The sequence below is a fragment of the Carettochelys insculpta genome, chromosome 4 (genome assembly GCF_033958435.1).
Source record: "Carettochelys insculpta isolate YL-2023 chromosome 4, ASM3395843v1, whole genome shotgun sequence".
Classification (NCBI taxonomy): Eukaryota; Metazoa; Chordata; order Testudines; family Carettochelyidae; genus Carettochelys; species Carettochelys insculpta.
In genome coordinates this window covers 100849054-100867905 of record NC_134140.1, presented here as the reverse complement: position 1 = coordinate 100867905, position 18852 = coordinate 100849054, and the positions used below count along the sequence as shown (strand labels likewise).

Below are 18852 nucleotides of genomic sequence, written 5' to 3'. Positions count from 1 at the left end.
ATGGAAACAAGAGGCATATATGTAAGAGTAGTGGTTGGTGGGTCTCTATTATAGAGTGGTATTAATTTGATCACCAGTGATTTGTACTGTAGTGTCCAGGAAACGGGTCTCTCGTAGGGCATGGTTAATGCTGAGTTTGATGATGGAGTTCAAATTGTTGAAATTTCTGTGGATATAACTAATCTTTCAATTTACAGTATTTTGCAGATCTTTAGAATTTTTTCCTTTTTCCTTTCCATTGTTTTCATTTTTCCCCCTCCCTCTTTGGGTGTATATTATTCCTTGCTAGGGTTTGTATTATGTAACTGATCACAATATGACATTTGAAGTCTAGAAATAAAGCAATGCTGTTTCAAGATGCCCTGAGAAATAGTTCACCATGACTGTCCTGATATTTGTGAAGAGGTCTTCTGCCAGAATTTACCACTGTCGGGTGATGTGTGACTGGATGGGCTATGTCCCGAGGGCCCTTGTTAGAGGCCTCACAGCTCACGGCTGTGCTACGCTCTGTTGCAGAAACAAAGTGGACTGGGTCCTCCATGCTGCCAAGAATGGCTGTGTAGGAGGTAGCCAAACAGAAGGGGCTTAATGGAGAAGCTAATCAAGGATCAGCAGGCCAGTATACAGGAGCTGCAGGGCTGCTGGTGGACTATGGACAGTGCACTGGCTGGGTGAAAGAGTTATAGGGCAAAGAACAGAGCAGTGCTGGGAGACAGAAGGACTGCTAGGACACAATCAGGACAAGGCTCTGAGGTAAGAGTGCAAAATATGCTGGGACTAGGGGAAAGTGGCCTAAGGAATTGTAGCAGGGATGCAGCTTATATGAAGGGATGTGGGTGGAGTGTTGCTATCCATGGGGCCCCTGGACTAAGATCTGGAGTATGGGGTAATCTCAGCTCTCATCCTTCCCCATTAGCCACAGGGAGGTGGCTGGAATTTTGATGCACCCCAGAAGAAGGAACTGAATTCTTTCGGTGGCTGAGCAGGAAATCTGGGGCTAGAAAAGCCCCAAGAGAGTGGAAACATTATCTCCAGGGATACCGCTGTATAGTAGAGGTGTAGGGGCAGTTTGACAGAATCTAGAAGAACCTGAGAAACTGTTTGAATGAGAGTACTGTAATAGGCCCTGCTGGACTGATTGAGGAATGCAATAAGGGACAGTGCTGCTGGTAAAGGACATGACAGAGGGCACTGAGAGAGGCCTCTGTTGGACTTTGTACTCTGGAAGAGGTTTGCTTTTGATTTCACCTACAGACTGTATGTTGCTCCGCTAGAGGGCTCAGATACTGAAGAGTCGCTGCAAAGCAGAAAGAAAGTACAGGCGCATGCAGTCGGACAAAGGGATGCGCCTGAGTGATAGGTGCTATTCCATTACATGATGCATGCCTTATTTGCAAAGCTTAACGCTGCAGTTGTTGCTATATGAGATCTAAGCGTTTTTGTTGATTCTCCAGTTTTACACTAGTGTAACTCCATCAGCTTGAATGGTATGTGGCAGACCACAGGCTGCATACTTCAAGAGCCTTGTGGAAGGCAAGTCTACTGGGAGCTGAGTCAATGCCTTTTTGTTCCCTACCTAGGCTCACAGAGTGTGAGACCCAGCAGTCAGGACAGGTAGCTGGGGCTCATTAAGAATCAGCCTGCAGCAAAGGCTAATGAGACATCTGTTGCCAGTTAAGGCCTCCTGGATCACTATAAAAGGCTTCCTCCGTGGAAAGGAAAGGAGATGAGAAGTGGCCCAGGAAGAGAGGATGGGGGATTGAGGTTTAGAAGAAGGAAGTGGCTCAGCCAGGTATGGGGGTAGGGAAGGTGCTAGAGGGAAGTAGTGGGAGATGTGGCCCAGGGAGAAGTGCCCTCCTGTGTTTGGGGCAGGGGAAAAGCCCCATCAGTTGCCTCCCATCTAGGGTTCCTGGGCCAGAGCCCAGAGTAGTGGGCGGGTCGGGGATCCCTCCACTCTTCCCCTGGAGAGTCTCCCTAATGGAAGGACAGGAGCATCCAAATGGGGCTTGCTTCCCCACTTGTGACTTGGCTATGATGAGATTGGCTTGGTAAGCCGAGATTCTTGCCTCTGGAAAGACTCATGGCAGCAGAAGAATCACTGTGAGTCTCTGAGGCACACATTGAACTCCCTTGAGAAGTGCAGAACCCTGAGGGTGCTGACAAAGGACTTGTCACAGGTATTACCACTAATTTAGTTGTGAGGAAAAGGCGGCCCATTTCTTTCTTGCAAAAGAGATGAATGCTCCTACTTGGTATTAACTCATCACAATTCACAACTGTCCAATAAGAATTATTTTAATACCATATCATATTGCTTTTTAAATTTTCTCTTGTTTTATTCTCCATCACCAGCTCTTAATCTGCCAGGCCAGTAATCTTGTAGACTGTCTAGGATATTGTCCCATGATGCAATGTTATGTGGCACGGGCAACTGACTGCAGTACTATATTGAGGTCACCTATCAAAATAAAAGATTCAGACAACCTTCACTGTGCGACGCACTCACCTTCTTACAGCAGGCCTTTCATATTCAGCAAGCAGAACATGTCCAAGCTGCAGAATTGCCTTTTCTTTATCCCATGAAATTTCATTCAGTATTTGCCAAGATACAAACTGCTACATTTTTTCCATTTTCTTTCTCATTTCTGTTGTTCAGCAAAACTTTGGCAGCAAGTTCAAAGACTAGATTAAGAATATTCTGAGATTGATCACAGTAGTATGCACTGCACTGGGAACAGCTGGGAACTACCGCAGCAGAAGTAATAGGCTACTACACTCGCTGAATCGTCACCATGTTGCTAGTGGCCTTGTGTGTTCCAGTGAACCTAAGAGCAGTACCATAGGGAGTCTCGTACTCCTGTCAGATCACCTATGGGGGCAAGGACAAGAAGGGACCAGATGAAGAACAATTCTCAATGGCAGAAGAGGCAAGGGTAATGCTACAATGGCTGTGAAGGCAGAAGAATGTTGCAGAGGACGGGAAACTCCCAGTCGTCATGGATTCAATACAATTGGACTTGGGCCTCGTATCTGTCCAGAATCATATGTTGGATGCAGTGTGACAGTTCCCCGATGTTAAAAGAAGTCAAACACAGGCATCTTCCTATGTATACCACTCTCCTATGCTAAAGCCCTATGGTGAATGGCAACGGGAACAGGATTGTGAAATCTGGAAGCTTTTAGTCATGGACCAGCATGTAGGTGGTGGATGTGTGTATCATTGTTAGCCGATGGCCAAGGATGTTTGGTGAGGTGCCAGCTATGCCCGTTTTATACCATCCGTGACTTTAACCGCTAGGACTCACTGTCCCTTCGCGGTGGGCAGCCCAGGCCAGGCTGACGGATGCCCCAAGGTCCTAAACACCCGTGACTTTAACTGCTAGAGCTCAGAGCCCCTTCGCAGTGGGCAGTCAACGCTGACTGACAGGTGCCCCAATGGCAGCACTAAGAGCCTTTCCACACCCGTGACTTTAACCGCTAGGACGCACTGTCCCTTCGCGGCGGGCAGTCAGGATTGACTGACAGGCGCTCCAAGAGTTTGCCCCGTGGAGGCGGCACAACTCAACGCTAGGCTCTTAGTACTCTCACCTAATGGCCAGGCTTTATAGCCAAAACGGCTGAAGTTCTTTAATTGTGTTGGCTGCTTTACAGTAACCCGGGGAAACAAGTCAGGCTTATGCACAAACGGTTACCAAAATTTATTAAACTAGATTCTAATCATGTGGTTACAAAATTGCTAGTGCCTACTTATTTAAATGTATAGATGTTACACACACAAACAAGTTACAAAACTGAAGCCACGATCCCAAAGAAAGAAAACAAAGTATAGAGATCTATTTCAACATATGTGTACACTAAAGATAGGAGATCAGGTGTAGGTGCTTCTTACCCTCCTTGCATCTCTCGATTCCAGCGGTGCCAAGCCAGGATCGGTCACTCAATTCCACGGAAAGACAAATAAGGGACAAGGCTTAGGGACCCTTTTAGCTGCAGAAGCCTTGGGAGGCTGTCACTTATCTGACCAGCAGATAGATAGTGAAAAGCACTCAAAAATCATGGTGCTGTAGGTCCCATACTTATACCTCTGTACTCCTTTATTCTCTTTTTCCTTTCTTATGCCAAATTGGGGCTGGTCTGTCTGGGTGACGCCAGCTCTCGCAAGAGTAGTTTACACTTGCAAGGGACAGAAACAATAAGTTTCGACTACTGGACATTACTTTTATTAGGGTAAATATCTTTCCCGTCTGGAATGTAAGTGTGTGTGCATCATGTCATCAGTTGAGGCTAAGAGCCATGTCTGTCACAGCTCCTCTGCCTGCTGTGAGCCTAATCGTTGTATATATTCCCAGAGGCACATTGTAGCAGCACACCTGTGCTTTCTCGCAGCTTCAAAGGCTGTGCTGGAATTTACGTTAAGTGCCCTGTTGTTTTGGCTCCCTTGTTTTCCCAGCAATGCTGGTCTGAGAGGGGGCTGGCTGTCTGGCTACAATCATTTGTTCCAGTTCCAGGACACAGGTGGTCCGGCAGCTGCATCCACGACTGAGCAGCACTATTTAGGATCTGCTCTGCTCACTCAGCATGGGAAGGGGACTAGAAAAGGAGCCCTAAATATAGTCTGCATCCAGTCAGTTCACCCCTCTGTTGTCAAAATCGAAGGATAAACTTTGGAACATGGACTATTCAGACCCTAGTGCCAACCCGAAAGACTCATGGCAATTATCTCCTGCAAACTGTGAGAATTCAACATCAATATAGCTGCCCTCACAGAAACCAATAGACCAGAAGGACAGCTGAAAAAAGGAAGGAAGAAAAATGAACTAATGAAGTAGGATTTGTCATCAAGAACAAACTGATAAAGATCCTATCCGGAGTCCCTGTTAACATCAATGAGCATCTCGCGACTCTCCACTTGAAGCTTGCCAAAAACCTACAGGCAACTATTGTGAGTGCTTATGCACCAACTCTAGGCACTGAAGATAATGTGAATGAGAAATTCCACGCCAAATTGGACACAGACTGAAAGACATTCCCAAAGAAGACATGATTATTCTCTGGGGGATTTCAGTGCCAGGGTTGGCAGAGACGCAGACATGCATTGGAAAAGGAGTCAGCAACAGCAACTCTGGTCAAGTGCTCCTCCTTATGAGATGTGTGGAACATGAGTTTGTCATCACAAGCACACACTTCCACCAGAAAAACAAATTTAAGACCTCATGGCAATATTCTTAGTCAAAGCACTGGCACCCCATAAACTTTGTCATCATCCGCACTCAGGATTGGTGTGATGTCCTTCTCACACATACAGTGTCTAACATTGATGTCTGATGCACCGGTGACTGCCTTATTCAATCCATGATGACAGTTAGGATTGTCAGCAAATGGAGAACTCAAAGGAAACTGATCCTATGAAAGATCAACGTAAATGGCTCAAAGGACCCCGTTAGATGAAGTCACTTCCAGATAGCGCTATAAAGAAGGCTGCCAATGGTACACTCTGAAGATGTGAAAGAACACTGGTCCCAACTGACAACATCAAGACTGGTTTGATGAGAATGATGTGGAAATTGAAAGCATAATTGAAGCAAAAAGAAAGCCTTTAGGGCCTGGCAAAGCGATATCAACTGCCCAACGAAGAGAGAAGTGCATGCCAAGGCAGATGTCCAAAGTGAAACAAGGACTCTCAAAAACAGTGGTGGACTGTGAAAGTCTGAGAATTCCAGAAACTTACAGAAGTGAACAATACAGGAAGTTTTTTCAATGCCACCAAGGCTGTTTATATATGAAGAAACCCTGAGATCAAAGGATGGTATCTAATTCTTGACAGGCAATGAAGTCATTGCTTCTTGCTGGAGAGAGCACTATAATGAGCTCTTGAACCACCCCTCAACTGTAATCCTAAAATCACTTGAGCAGATTCCTCAGTAATTGCCTGGGAATGATCTTGCAATGCTTCCTACCCTGAATGAGGTTCAAGTTGCCATCAAAGCAATGAAGAGCAACAGGGCAACTGGAGTAGATGGAATCTCTACTGAAGTCTTCAAAAAGGTGGCCCAGAACTCCACAAACAACTCCACCTCCTGATTCTCAACTTCTGGGATTGGTAGCAATGCTGCAAGAGTTCAGAGACACATTGATTGTCAGTCTCTTCAAGAAGGGGTGGCAAACCAGACTGTGGACACTATTATGATATCTCCCTTCTGTCAATGGCTTGGAAAATCTCAGATCAAATCCTTGCAAACTGATTCCTGCCCCTCTCAGAAGAAATTCTCCCAGAATCCCAGTGTAGCTTCTGACCATTCCAAGGAGCAGCAGACATGATCTTCACTTCCTGGAAACTGGAAGAGAAATGTGAACAAAACCGAGCCTCTGTACTTGAGTTTCATAGACCCGACCAAAGCATTCAACTCAATCAAACATAGTGCCCTGTGGACCACCCTTATCAGTTGCCCCAAAAATCTATTAGCATCCTTATGCTGCTTCATGACACCATGGCTGCCACAGTGTTGACCAACAACAGATCCCAGAGCAACTACTTCAAGGTCAAAACAGGAGTCAAACAAAGCTGTGTTATTGCCCCAGCAGAGTTCTGCGTCTTTATCGCCAGGACCCTTCACCTCATTGCTGGCAAGCTTCCAGGTGTCTTGAAGATTGTCTATAGTATGAACAGAAAGCATTTCAATCTCAGGAGACTAAAAGCTAAAAGCAAAACCTCTATGAGCTCAGTCATGGATCTTCAGTACATGGGTGACAACATGGTCACTGCTCTTTCTCCCGTAGATTTTCAGACCATCTTAAATACCTTCGCCAAAGCGTACAAGAATCTCAGCCTCACACTGAACATCAAAAAGTCCAAAGTGCTCCACCAACCCTCTCCAACAAGACAATCTCATATACTCTCTATTGGAGTCAATGGAGAACTTCTGGAAAATGATGAGAATTTCCCAGAGTCTTAACATTGCATTTCCCATGGATGTCGTCTTTCCACTGGAGTTGACATTGATGTAGAAATCCAGTGTCATTGAGTTGTGCATGCTTTGCTTTCACCTGTCTGAGACAAAGGGTCTTTAAGAACAGAGACATCTGTGCCAAGACAAAGCTCCTTGTAGACCGCACAGTAGTTGTTCCAACATTGCTGTATGCATGTGAAACCTCGACAACATACAAGCGTCATTTGAAGGCACTTGAACAGTATCATCAACACTGCCTTAGAAGAATCCTAAACATTTCTTGGGAGGACAGGTGCATGAACATAAGCATCCTGGAAAAGTCAAACATGACCAGCACTGAAGCCATTATCATTCACCAATAACTTCACTGGATGATCTCGTGGTTTGGATGTCTGATCAGTGCCTCCCAAGACAGATTTTGGTTTTTGAGTTGAAGGAAGGAAGGATGGAGGAACACTGAGGGGGCAATTTAAGGATATGCTGAAGACACACATGAAAAAGTGCAGCATCACTGTCAACACTTGGGAGAAACTTGCCCAGGCCCATCCCCGGTGGAGAGCGGTAATCCATGAGGGGGTGGTACAATTTTGAGAAGTCCTCATGCAGCACAGACAAGGAGAGAAGGAGGAGGAGGAGAACAGATCAACGTACTCCTCCAACAGCTACCAGCACCTGCCACTTCTGTGATAACACCTGCTGCTCCAGAATCAGGCTGGTCATCCATCAATGGACTCACAAATAGGAGGATGACATGAAGACATATTACTCATTACTGCGTGACTGCCAAGGCAAAAAGACAATGTTACTCCCACCACATGGCCCCAGTGCACTACATGGGACAGGAGTAGAGAGAGAACTAGGCTGGGCTGGGGGTTTAACTCATGTTAAATCCCCACAATCTGGCCCTAATGATTCCAGTCACCATTAACACATTATTGTATATTACCATGAACCTATGGGCCCTAACCACGGCCCAAGACCTCATCATGTTAGACTCTATAAATATAAAAAGCAAAAAGATGGGACATGCCCCAGGAAGTTTATCATCTAAGTACCAGACCAAGTACTATGAAGAGATGGTAGAGTACAAACAAACAATAAGGCAATACTTGTCAGCTTGATAGGCAGTGATTTGAGCAACCACCATCAACCACTTTGTAGAGCCCGAACATGACTTCATGAGCCCATCTCCTACATACACTTTCCCCCATAATACAATGTGGGGCAGGAGCACTGTGGAGTAAGGATTGTAAATTCAGGCCAGGCTGAACTTTTCACCACCCTCCACCAGTCCCTGGACCCAGTTGTCCATTCTGCTCACATATTCAGAGGCTATTTGATTACCCCATGGGAGGGGGAAAGAATTCTCCCCTAGATCAGATTAGCAGCATTGCTGGGATTTTCCATATTCCTCTGCAGTGTGTGGTAATAGTAACAGAGGTCTGCTTTCCGTTGTTGAGTTTGCTGCCCAGATACTCAGTGGTATTGCTGGCCTGTGATGGACAAGAGGTCAGACTAGAAAGTCTAGTGGTCCCTTTGAGCCTTAAACTTTGTGGCTCTGTCTCCCCCTCTGAGATACTGGTGGGCATCTGCTGCCAGCTAATAGTTTAATTGCACAGAACGTAGCATTCTCTGTTGCAATGCTGAAAGTCAAGGAGTCACGGATGATACGTAGCGAGTGAGGGATTGTTAGTTACATGTTATATGATTTGTTTTTCCTTTTTTCTTTACAAATAACAACCCCCCCAAAAGCCCCACCCAAATTAGAAAATTACCCTTTTTAAAAAATGTTAAAAGAGCATTAGATTACAAAGTCAAATGCTGTAAAATTAGGAAATATCAACTTTTCTTTCATTCAGTCTCCATTCAACCCTCTTTGTGTATGTTTAGTGATAGTCTTTACTTACCAGGGAGAGCTTACTATTATCTCAGGCTACATATATTCTACAACATAAATTTGACTTTTAATAAATTCAGTTTTTAACCTCATTCATATTATTTTGAATTTGTGTCCACAAACCTTCTGTAACTTTGACCCTCCGTTTCTCCATGTCAAGTTACCACATCCCCATTGCCTTATCCAAGTTCAACTGAATAAATCAGACCTTGTCTTACACTAATGTTTTTACTTGGTGGGAGGGGGTTAAGTTGCAGGCAGAAGAATGGATGTGGTGGAAGGGTTATTTTCCAAAAAGGAGGGCAGCTGTGCTTTCAGCCCTCTTCTTTCCCCACCACACCCCTTGCCCAGGTGCCTCTGCCACAAGTTCTCTGGGAACCTTGGCCTAGCAGCGGGCACCCATGCTATTGGTCCTTTCCATCCCCACCCAGTTCCCCACAATGATTTGTGCACCCTCCCACTCGCGCATGTCAAAAATCACACCAAGTTCAAAAGAGTAAGTTAATTTTGTGGGGAGGAGAGGTTTAAGTGGCAGGGAAAAGAAGTGTGGTCACGGGAGGTGGAATAGTCTTTTGCAGTGGATGTGAGGCTGGAGCTCTTGGGGCGCACACAATGATTTGTAATGCCATCCATATTTATTACAAGACATTGACAAACTTTTCGCATATTCTCTTTCTTCACTCTTTGTGTGCGTTTATACTCCTGTCTTCCTGACTTTCACTCCTGAACCTTCTCTCTGTCTGGAGGACACTAGATGTTATCTATTTCCACCTGGCAGATAAAGTAAGCACACAGACATTTATGTCTTTTCAAACAAATCCATGGTCAATGTGAATTCATATCAATGAAACAGGACATTTAATTATTCTTAGCATCTTAAGTATACCCATAAAAAAGCTTCCAGCTTATCAATATTTTCAAAAATTCACACTACTAATGTGAGGTCCTACCAATGAAATGGACATTTAATTTTTTTTCAGCATCTGAGTATACAGATAGTTTTTTTTGGCTTACCATTACTTCAGTGCAATTTCTGCTGCAGAGTTTCTTTGGAGAGTCATTCAGTATTTGGAAAGTAGGCTGTCTTTTTCATTTTCAAGCAGGACTGTAGACTTTCATCATTCAGTTGGTGTCTCAGTTTGCTTTTTATCAAAACAAAAAAGCAGTCAAGTAGCACTTTAAAGACTAACAAAATAATTTATTAGGTGAGTTTTCGTGGGACAGACCATTCTTCAGACCATTCTTCTGTCCCACAAAAGCTCACCTGCCAGTGGTTCAAGCCTTTTACCATTTTGTTTTTAATGATCTGCATTACCAGGGTCATTACCTCTGTGATCTCAGGTGGAAATGTTTGTGCACAGAGTGCTTCTTGGTGAATTATGCAGTGAAACGATGTCACCTTATGATCCAGTGTTTTCTGCAACAGAGGCACAAACCCCTGGTGTTTCTCTCTCATACTTGGTGCCCTGTCAGTTGTGACTGAGATGTTGTGGCTGATGTTGCTTTCTTTCATCTGTAGGCAGTTGATGACAGCTGAAAAAATATCTTCTCCCCTTGTTTGGCTTTTGAGTGGCAACACCTGAATAAGTTCCTCTTGTGGTCCTTCAGAATTTACATACCTGCAGAGAAGGGCAACTTCCGCAACATCATCGATACCATTCGACTCATCATAAGCAAGAGAGAAGCCCAGGGCTGTATTAATGTCCTTAATCTGCTGGCTGGTGATATGTGGCCATTTTTAGAGTTTTATCCTTCACAGTCTTTGCAGACAATGGCAGATCTCTAATTTTCTGAATAATTTCAGTTTTGTTTTTGAAGTCACTGTACAGCTGCTCTGATACTTTGATGAAGCATTCTTTTCTATATTTGCCATCCGTGAACGGCTTTCCTCATTTCATAATCTCTTGAGCTGCCACAAGACTAGTGACAATTGTGCCACTTGGTGATTTCGCCCACTTAGCAAACATGTTCTTTCTCTGCCCCACTTTGCGTAGCAGCTCCTCCACAGCTTTTTTTCTGGCATCTCCACCTGGATATTATTGGGCAAAAGAAGTGTGTTTTGGAGAAAATGCCTCTTGAGGTTGCCTTTGTTTGGTGGTGGTGGTGGTGAAATTCTCCTTGTAAATGAGACGCAAAGGGAGCCCAGCTGAGCTCAATATAAATGCGAAGGATTGGGTCCATTCAGTTTGAAATTCTGTTTTCATCTTCAATTTTCCTCTTTTTTAAAGCCATTCCAGCCCCCACTTCAATTAAGCCAATTTTACTTTTACTTTTCTTTCTGCAGATGTGTGTTGCCTTCACAGCAGGAGTGCCGCAAGCTTCCTTTTCCTGTTCAAAATCAAGACTTTATTAGCAACATGATCAAACACAGATATAATATCATATCCCACGATGCATTGCACACATTAAGGAGGGAGTTATCTGACTTTTTGAGATCACATATCATTTTCTATTTAGCAATGAGTTGTTCAGAATTTAACATCTTTAAAAGTAGTCATTAATACTTAATTGTATTGAGTGAGTTAGTAGAGGCCCCTGGGGTCACTCCCCACCATGGGGCAGAGGGGTGGGCGTCAGGCTGGGGAAGCAGCTGATGCAGGCACATCCTTCCCCTGCACCCAAGCTGTCATGTGCTCCTGTGAGCTCTGCAGCTGGGCCTTGCCCAGGGAGCGCTTGTCACCTGCAGCAGAGGCAGGTAGAGGGGCTGGCAGTGGCTGCATGGGAGTCCCCTGTGTGACTCCCAGCAGTGCCAGTTTCCTCTCCATCCCCTACACGCATTCTAACTTTCCCTCCTCTATCAGCCCCCCAGATCTGCTGGCCTTACCTGACATGCCACGGCAGGCCTGCAGCACTGGGAGGAAGGGAGCCAGCCAATGTGAAAGACACAGGTGGGAGGAGGGGAGGACACAGAACTGCACCCCTAGCTCTCCCCTCCCGGATCTGCTCTCTCCCATGGCCCATGGAGTCGTTGCAGCCCAGCACACTGCCACAGCTGACTCCTCCGGGGTCCCCTTCCCCCAGCACAGCTTTCTTCAGGCTCACTGCCCTGCTGCCTGGTGCAGCTTTCTCTGGGGCTCTCCTGTTGCCAGCAAGGAGCCGCAAGAGAAGTCAGCGGCAGCAACTGCCAAGCTGCAACTGACTTGTTAGAAAGCCCTATGCCACTCCAGAGCTGCTGGTTGCCCACCACTGCCTTGGGACTATAGCAGCAGGCTGCCCTTGCCTGCTTTCCCTGTGTTTAGGGACAACAACGACGGGATGGGTGACCTGTCTTCAGGGGACTCCCAACTAGTGCGTTTGGGAGCCCCTCTGCAGCTCCAGCATGAGGCGCAGGACCTCAGTTTGGTCGCTCACTGCCATTAGGAATTTTGGCACATCTCTCTCTGGTTTCCCGCTTGCTGTATCTGGAACTTAAGCGTACTCTGCCACCACTGTGCTGCACTGCGCTTCCACTGTGCTGGCTCCCTTTTTACGTCACTGGTTTCTGCTTCAGACTACTCCATGTGCTGCAGAATCAGATCCTGCTTGGATATTTTGTGCTTCCTTGCCCTGTCTCTCATGCGGGGCATGAGAATTGGACAGTGGAGGTCAAAATTGAGAGACAATTCCCACTAAGCCCTTGGCCATGAAATAAATGGATTTCTGTCTCTGCTATCAAGGAAAGTTTTTGTTGTTGTTGTTGTTGGGTTTTTTTGTTTGTTTTTGTTTGTTTGTTTTTTTGCAGGCCACTTAACGCATATTAAGGATGGGATTCCAAATGTGCATTGCACAAGCCGTCATTCACCATCATTTATCCAGAACATTTCATTGTAGATATGGTAAGCTGTTGTCCACTTTTGGGGAGTGGAGGCAAGGGGTGGGGGAAAGGGGAGGGAAGCAGTGTGGTGTCCTGGAGCAGGGAAAAAACTTTTTTTTTTTTTTTGGATATTCTTGGAGCAATCATCTGTAAGGAGCAAGGCCTGAAGAGCCTGGCAGCCACGTGGCAAGGGGGGTGGGTTTAATTCCAGCCACATGGATGGCTGGATGCAGGATACCTGTAAATTGAAAAAAATGCCAGGGGAGGGGGTTTCCAGCTCTCTGCCAGGTCGGGGTAAAAAGTTTCTCAGCAGACACTGGAGCAGCCCTCATCAGGGAAAAAAGGCCATGTAAAGGAAGGCAAACCCACCTGTGTTGCACATGCTGATTTGCAGTAGCAGGGTCCCCAGAGCCTGGCAGCCATGTGGCAAGGGGGAAGGGTTTGATTCCAGCCAAATGGACAGCTGGGTGGAGAGGGATCCCTATAAAGTGAAAAAAGAAAAAAAAAAATGGAGGGGAAAAGGGAAATGGGAGGGGAGAAGGTCAAGACAGCCTGCCAGCCACACTGGGGATGGGAGACAAAGCATACACCAGCCACGTAGTGTGGCAGTGCGCTGCAGGGAAATGTAAAAGGGCAGGAAGCATTATAAAAGAATCCAATCCAAATGCCCTTGCATCTTTAGATTGCCAAAGAAGACATCATCCTCCTAAAACTAACAGATACCAAAAAAGAAGGGCTGATCATCCCGTGTAACCACAAGCCTGGAAAATTTGCCAAAATGCTGTGTGGCACCATGACACCAGATTGCTATCTGGTTTCCTGGCATGGCAAGGTGTGCTACCGTGGAAGCCATGCTAAGTCAGGCCTGTCCAAAAACTTGGTGCAAAAAATACAAGAGTGTGTGGATGAGGCCTTCGAGGAGATCTCCAAAAAGGATAAGTGTGCCATCATCAGAAATATTAACATGCTGTTCTGAGGGGCACAGATCCACAGAAAACCGATCCCCATACCTACTCACTTGCAACCCACCTTTAGCATTCAGAAAAAAAATTCTGACCAGAACAGAATGATCCCAGGGGCTCAGGAAACTGGGATGGGGGGACCCCCGTAGCAGTGAGCTGTGTAGGAAGGACCAGTTGCAGCTCTAGGGTAAAGAGCTCTGGTTGGGAAGAACTTACTTGGGCCCCTGCTGGTTGGCCCCATCCTCTCTTCCATTGGCCTCTTCCTCCTGGTCCTCCAGCTCCTCACGGCTCACCCCGGACTCCAGATCAGGGCCTCCACAACTGTCATAATGAAGAATGGGCAATGTGGAGGGGTCCCCCCCACCACCAAGAAGCACAAGCAGCTGTTCATAATAGTGGGAGGTCTGTGGAGATAACCCTGACCACCATTTGGCTTCCTGTACTCTGTGATAGTCTTGTCGGCGTTCTTTCGCTATCACCCAGTACTGAGTAGAGTCCTGGGAGTAACCTCTGGTAGTCATCGTCTGCGAGATCTTTTCATATATGCATGCATTTCTCTTAGACACCCAAAGTCTGCTCGCCACTGATTCGTCTCCCCAAACTGCAAGGTCCATAATCTCCTGATGGCTCCATGCTGCAGCTCTCTTGCAAGACTGACAACTACTAGGCAGATCACTACCCTGAGTGTTCATGATTGAATGACATGGCTGTGGATGTGATGGCTACTGATGTGATGGGTAAAAGAAATTCTTCATTGTGGGCGCCCTTTATATTTCCAGGTATGGGTGCTGATGAATTCAAATTCCTGGGCTTCCTGTGACCTTGTTTCTACGCAGCGGAGAAGGAAGAGGCCATACCTGGTGGGTAACTGCATAGCTTTGTGGGATGCATATGGGACACTTCTCGAGGCTAATTATGCCCATGTTAAGACATGGCACTTCCACACTGGCCTTTATTCAACATTTTAAATTCAAACTTGATGTTACACCCAGCAGGTTCCAACCATATTATGATACCAATATTAGTGCTCCCTACTTCGAGCTAATGGTATTTACGGTGAAGACAGTGGTGTTTTAATATCAAGCTAACTGCCTTAAATTCAAATTTATCTCATACTTTAGATGTAGCCTCAGTGCTCAGGTTCATTCAGTGCCCAGGAGGGAATTGAGGTTTTGGAGACATCCTTAAATTTGCTATTTCCTAATGTTTGAGTGCTTCACCAAGCAACCTCAACAGAATTATTTTTAACATAGTGCATGTCTGCCTCTGTATGCATGTATGCACTCACACATTTTACCACCTGTTTATTGTCTTTAATTCAGTGTATGCATGAGGCTGGGTCTTTCAGATCAGCCACCTCTCTGCTAACGCTTTGTGTACTGTACGCCCTTATCAAAAGGTACTGGTGTGAGAATTCCCACATTAATACTTTGGGTGGAAACTTAACTTGAATATGACCAGTCTCCTGTTGTTTTTAAATCCTTTGGTGAGGGGAGCATGAGCAGCAATGCCATTGCAAGGGCTGGGGGTTGCCTCTATAATCCCTGCTGTTGTCTAAAACACCCCTGGAGAGGGAGTGAATCCAAAAGTAAAATCTCCTGAACGTCAGGAGCTTCGGGGGCTGTAACTTGATCATAGTTAACAGGACATGTTCCTTTGATTATCTGAGATAGTGCCTTTCTCCCCCATTGCTGGTGTATTGGGGCTCTTCACTCTTTCCTCTGTAATTGCCCCTCAGAAAGACCCTGTCAGTGAATAATATTTCATTAAAATCATAAGTACAAGTGTTTAATTTCTTTTTATGCTTCATTAGGACTTAGACACCAAAATAGCTAGACAAATTATTATTTTAATTATTAGGTTACTGAGTTATTTATCCTGTCTATTGCAGGGTAAAGAAACTGATACGGTAGTGGGCAAGAGCAGTAGAAAACCAGGATTTTGTTGAAAATTAAAATATTGTGTATGAAAAGACAGTGATCCGTATTGTTCAGATTTGCAAATGAAAGTATTGAATTATTTGCATTAAAATCACATTTATTGATCTTTAGTCTTAAGAGGTACAAAAGAGGGAAACCATTAGAAATGAGATGTGATTAACAGAAATAGACTTAGTTCCCAAGCTAAATCCTCAAATGTTTGGATGAATTTGACAGTATTGTCAACAAACCAGGCCCATCATACCTGGGTGAAAGTAGCAGATAATGGCGAAAAAAGTGAAGAGTAAGAAAATAGCATGACGGATACAGTAGAATCCATTTAGATTTCCCCGCAACACTCTGGGTTGGTAAGAAAGTATTCCTCATAGCCTAGCTCTGGTATTTAATAAAGATAGAGGCTTGAAAGAAGATGAGGGGAAGGAGGGATTGTAACCATAAGTAGGAGAAAGATTCACTAAGAAACCTCCTAAATGGCACTCATGCCTAGTGAATGGATGAAGCCTTAAGAGCTTGTGTAATTATGTTTGTTTCTTCTTCTTCGAGTGGTCCCTGTGGGTGCTCCACAGTAGGTGTCGGGCTCGCCCCGGCGCCTCAGATTGGAAATTTTCTTGCAGTTCCCTTCGGATTGTGCATGCACCGATGCGCGCTGCTCCTTTGCTCGCTCTCAGTCATGTGCACGATCCGGTCCCCACCAGTTCCTTCTCAACCGCCAATGGCTGCAGATGGAATCCGCTCTGACTTCAATGCCTGAGACAGATAAGACTGTTAATTTTTAGTTGATAGCTTGTTTTTACTATTATACATTAAAAAAAAAAAAGCAAAAAGCAGTTAAAAAAAAAAGTAACTAAGAGAGAAGAGGAACAGAGGGGAGAAGAGTGGACAAAGAAGGCTGCTTAGGCCATCCGCTACCCTAAAGGCCGTAAATGCTGTTTGTTTAAAAACACTGTGATTAGTGGCTAAGTACCCTATTAACAGTTAAAGACTCACCAGGATGTCTTTGTCGGGGTTTAAGAAGTGTGAGTCATGCCTCGAGGCCATGTCTGCCTCTGATGGGCAAAGTAAGTGCATTTGTTGCCTGGGGGAGTCCCGTGTTACTCAGAAGTGCTCTCACTGCGCTAAGCTTACAGCCAGGGCCAGGAAGGACAGGGAAATGAGGCTCAAAATTATCTTGTTTGATAAGGCCCTTCAGCCCGAACCACTGGAGGAGCCTCACACAGAAGGGCCCTCAGGGTCGCACAAAAGGAAGGCAGCTTCTTTGACACCCTCTGTGCGAAAGAAGAAGAAACGCTCCCCAGCTCGATCCTTGCTGGCGACCTCAGCGAGCAGGACAAGCAGAACACAGAGCCCTGACCCACGGGCTGATGATGGTGGCAGCACAGTCGCACACGCGGCCGTGGTCGGGCCTCCGACTATTCAACAGTCTGCACCGAGGGTGCTGCGGGCACCAGCGCGGCAAGCGCCGGAATCGGCGGCGCCGCCTCACGCGGCACCGGCTCTCACAGCGCCGACCGGTGCAAGGGCACCCAACATGGGGCCAAACGGCGCCGGAGGAAGCTACCCACATGGCACCAAGCGTGGCACCGACAGCGGGGCCAAGATCCCTGGCACGGGACGGGCGGCACCTACCATGCAAGGACGGGGGAAAGCTACGGCTAAAACCCAGCACCACAGTCCATCTCCGGGCATTGCTGCACTGCTGTTTATCACCCACCCCCCGCCCCCTGAGATACACATGCCGTGCCGGACAGCAACTCCAACGGCCTGTTTCAGACCCCCCTCCCTGTTCCTCCAACCACCATCGCCTTCGCTCAGACAACCTTCACCCTTTTCGGGCATGGATCCCTATGAATACTATCACAGACCGTCTTCACCATTATCGATGTCGTCAAGGAGATCGCGCTCTTCCAGACATCATAGGTACACACTCCGATCGTGGTCCAGATCTCCATCACCGGGCCCTTGCCCGTGCTGTTATGGCCGTCCTCATCATACTGAACACCGACATCGGAGGTCCAGATCCAGGGGCAGATCCCCACCCACACCTCGCCAACACCCCCGCATACACTCTCGCTCTGGGAGAGGAACGCAGTTTTCCCAGGTGGAAATGGGTCCAGAGTCCTGAGACATTCCTTCACAACCCACGAAAGAGCAAGCATACCAGCAAACTCAGGAATCAGAGGACTTGGAGGAGATATATCCTAGCGGCGCCTCCTCATCCTCCCCAGATGAGGCAGTTGTCCCTGGGGACATCTCCCCCCGGATGACCTTAAACAATTCCAAGATCTGTTCAAATGGGTAGCATACACACAGGACATTCAAATAGCAGAGGTGCAGGAGAAACATCATAAACTCCTGAAAAATTTGACACCCCCGGCTTCATCTAAAATTGCCATCCCACTGGACGAAGCCATTATGGAATCAGCCACTAACATATGGCAGATTCCGGCCTCCATCCCACCTACGAATAAAAGGGTGGATAAGAAATACTTTGTCCCAGCCAAAGGCATGGAATTCCTGTTTAGCCACCCACAGCCCAATTCTTTGGTGGTCGAATCGTCTCAACAGAGGTCAAAGACGCCTCAATATAAATCAGGGGGGTCAGATAAAGATGCAAAGAAATTAGACCTATTTGGCAGAAAGGTCTACTCCTCCTCTACCTTATTACTGAGAATGGCAAACTATGCGGCACATCTATCAAACCATAACTTTGACAATTACTCTAGACTTACCTCTCTCATGGACTTCCTCCCAGAGGACAAGAAGCCAGTGCTAAAGGCAATCGTCCAGGAGGGCTATGCGGCCTCCCGAACGGGAGTTCAGATTGCCCTGGACATGGCGGACACAGCAGCACGCTCAACAGCCGCAGCAGTGGTAATGCGTAGGGAATCCTGGCTCCAGACGTCTGGTATCCCCAGAGATCTACAGGCGAAGATCGTAGATCTTCCATTCAATAAGCAAAAGTTGTTTGCAGAATCAACCAACTTGGTCCTACACTCTAGCAAAGATTCGAGGGCCACACTTAGGACCCTGGGTATCTATACTCCACCATACAAGAAAAAAATTCTACCCCCAGCAAAGGCGCTACGCTTACCAACCACAGCGTGCACAATATCAGCGAGACTATGACCAAGGGCACCATCAACAACAGCAACAGTACAGGGCCCCCAGGCGATGTCCTCAACAAAGTCGCACAACTTCGGGGCAAGCCCAAATGCAGCAAGTTTGACGGGTATGTCGAGGACTGCACTATCAACACCATCTCTCAATGCCACTCTCACCTCATGTTCCATCATCACCTCAAACTGTTCTACTC

At 46.4% G+C, this 18852-nt stretch overlaps 1 long non-coding RNA gene across 1 annotated transcript in view; it reads left to right on the top strand.

Annotated features, from left to right (window-relative positions):
• Window positions 1–12494: 12494 nt before the first annotated feature.
• LOC142012120 (uncharacterized) overlaps window positions 12495–18852 on the top strand; it is a 28043-nt gene continuing 21685 nt past the window's right edge. The window contains exons 1-2 of the long non-coding RNA XR_012645269.1: window positions 12495–12659; window positions 14379–14459. This is a non-coding gene — a long non-coding RNA (uncharacterized LOC142012120). The remainder of the gene's footprint in view (window positions 12660–14378; window positions 14460–18852) is intronic.